The sequence below is a fragment of the Etheostoma spectabile genome, chromosome 5, assembly GCF_008692095.1.
Source record: "Etheostoma spectabile isolate EspeVRDwgs_2016 chromosome 5, UIUC_Espe_1.0, whole genome shotgun sequence".
Taxonomy (NCBI): Eukaryota; Metazoa; Chordata; class Actinopteri; order Perciformes; family Percidae; genus Etheostoma; species Etheostoma spectabile.
Genome location: NC_045737.1, coordinates 14,913,211 through 14,916,209, shown reverse-complemented (window position 1 = coordinate 14,916,209; position 2,999 = coordinate 14,913,211). Strand labels below are relative to the sequence as shown.

At 35.2% G+C, this 2,999-nt stretch overlaps 1 long non-coding RNA gene across 1 annotated transcript in view; it reads left to right on the top strand.

The window, feature by feature from the left end:
* The window catches only part of LOC116690336 (uncharacterized), a 1,203-nt gene extending 632 nt beyond the window's left edge, over positions 1-571 (top strand). The window contains exon 2 of the long non-coding RNA XR_004332235.1: positions 239-571. This is a non-coding gene — a long non-coding RNA (uncharacterized LOC116690336). The remainder of the gene's footprint in view (positions 1-238) is intronic.
* Positions 572-2,999: the final 2,428 nt, after the last annotated feature.

The following is a 2,999-nucleotide window of genomic DNA, read 5'->3' as shown; positions in this document are numbered from 1 at the left end:
TATGAGATATGGCATACAAACTTTGCCAGAGGGAAATGGGCTGAAAAGTGGATAAAATGTCAACTTCAGAAGTTATCTGACTTCCACCTCAAAGTTATCTTCATCTGAAGAGCTTTAATCAGGGTTAAGCAGTTGTCATCCTGCTCTGATAAGTGACCTTTTGTAACATGCATTGTTGTCTTATTAACTTAATACGTAAATAATTTAAAAATAAAGTTGTGCTGTTACTGTGTCTAAGTGTATTTCAGTATCTAAAAGTGAAGATGGCAACCCCAGTAATCCACATTGTCAACCCAGAGGCCCCTGCACACCGTCAACAGGCTGAACTGATGGCAACTAAAGAGGCCCGTTGCTATCGTGACAAAAAGATATTCTTCCCTAAACCTCCACAGGAGCTGCTCCTCCGGACAGCGCCCTGACACACGCAGAGAAGCTCCTTCCAGCAGAGGGCATCCCTGCATCATCCCCTCAGCTGTGCCTGAAAAAGCTGGTAGTCCCTTGTGGCTAGTATAGTACTTCTACTGGCTTGATGCAAATGATGTGGGATACATAAAGCTTATTATATTCAGTACGGTTGGCTGTGCATTTTCTTTTGATTGCATGTTGTAAAAAAATATCTGTTTACACAACACTACTTTATTCAGTGTTATTTATTATTTATTTATCTATGCAAATGTTTTTTTACTCATTTTAATTGCAGTTTGGCTCATGGTGGTGGTGATGATGATGATGATGATGATGATGGTATTAAGTTATAGGTAGGGTATAAGTAGCATATTAACCCAAAAAAAACTATTGATTTTACTTTCAAATACCACTTCGTTTGTGATGTTTAATGTACTTGTCACATAAATAGCACTTTTTAACATAAGTCAATCAGTTTTGCCAATTTTAAGTTATTGAAGCAAATGAAGATGACATGTGCCAGCTTATCCCAAGGTGCAATAAAACTGAAGATATATCTTAAAATATTACTTAAGAATTACTTTTTATTTCGAGTTTCATCACAGTAGCTGCACAGTGTGGTTCATACGTGTTTACAGGGAGGGAACCATGTGAAATCTCTTATTTCTGCAATGTTCACATGCTACAAACGAGTGAGCACAACATCAATTAATTACACACACACAGATATATATGGATGTGTGTGTGTAATTAATTGATGTTGTGCTCACTCGTTTGTGTGTGTGTGTGTGTGGCATGATTTGAAATTGTATTGTCTGTTTTCTATCTATCCATATAAATAGATGGATAGATAAAAGACAATACAATTTCAAATCACACCACAATCATACCAACAACAAAAAGAAGACTCAGGTATTTGTATCCGGGGTCACACAGGGGCAAATAGCTCAGTCAAAGCATTTCATTTCCTACCTGATGTACCCTTCTGCAACACGTTCAACCAACTTTTTAAAACATTTAATAAGACCAGCTCCACTAGACCAAGATCTGTGTGTAGCAATAAATTCCTAGTCCCGGGAGCAACATATATAGAAGCCTTTCTTTTGCATTTCAAGATGGACATAGAGATAGAGTAAGTCTTGTGAATATGTCCAAGAGTGGAGACAGGAGCCTTCAGCATTTTTCACTTAGATAAATGTACATATATATGAAGGAAGCATGAATTACAGTGGCTTGAATAAGTTTACACACCCATGCTAAAGTTGATTAAAAAGAGGACTAAAAAAATCTTTTGGAAATTGATGTTAATGCCTTAATTCAAAAATTAAATACATAATTCCAAAGGCTAAGGAAACTTTATCAGGATGCATAGTATCCTGATCCATTAAATAACTGGCCTTTAAAAAGGGATGTGTATACTTATGCCCCCTGTATTTTAAGGAAGAACATTTATTGAATATTCTGAAGTATATAGCTTTGTGTAAAATGAGAAGCAAAAGTTGGATATTAACTGTTGATCATCAGTTGTAGAGTTGTCAATGTTGAACTCATGAATGATAGTAACTTTTGCATGGTACTTTTCCAGTTTGAAGAAATATGAAGAATTCTGTTCTTCTAACCACTGCTTCCGAGACCTTATAAAGGCTCCTTCCGCATTCCTCTTATATATTTTATCCAGGTTCTCTTGCAAATTAAACATTTTAGCAATATTGCTACCCAGCTTCCTAAAATATCTAGCTGATTCATATTTAAATAAATCCCAGTTAACATGAAATTAATTTTCCATCTCAGCTTTGTTAAAAAAAAGTTTTTTATCAACTGGTGGATTTTCTGTTTAGCCTCCTCAACTTTAAGAAGGGAGTTATTTAATTTCCAATAATTTGCTTTGCAACCACCTGAGGGAAAAAATTTAATAAAAATGTAAATTGCTTTATGATTGCTTGGAGGGAAAGGGAAGAATATTTACTGACACATCTTGCTCTTTAATACTTTTTGACACTAGCCAAAAGTCTATACGGGAAAGCCTAGTTTTGTCTTTATTACTCCAGCGGAAGAATAAAACATCTGGGAATTTAACTCTCCATGTGTCAGTTAAATCACATCTTTCCATTAAAAGCTTAAAGTATGTATTTCTACCACTCACACGTTACTTTAAATCTGGGAATTTAAAGTAACATTAAGGTCTCCTCCAAGCAAAATATTAGAGTTTGGAAACTTTGCTTACCAATGTTTGAATCTATTCTCTATGTCATCAAATAGTTAGATGTTTTCTAGATTAGAATTGTGACAATTAAAACAATCTTGTTGTAACAAATCACTTGGCAAATCAAAATGCCCTTTTGGATCTGGATCTGTGTGTAGAACGTCACCGTGATACCTTTGCTTCATCGTTAGGACACCAGCAGATCTTTCTGAGCAGTGAGAAAACCAGAACTCATTACCCCACTGAGTTCTCTAAAAATTGATATCACTTGAAGTTGAATGAGATTTCTGACAAAACGATAAATCTGTGTTCAGCAAAGAAAAACAACGCTTTACGTTTAGTAATATTTCTTAACCCCCTGGCATTTCCAGAAACTATAGACAATGAAATA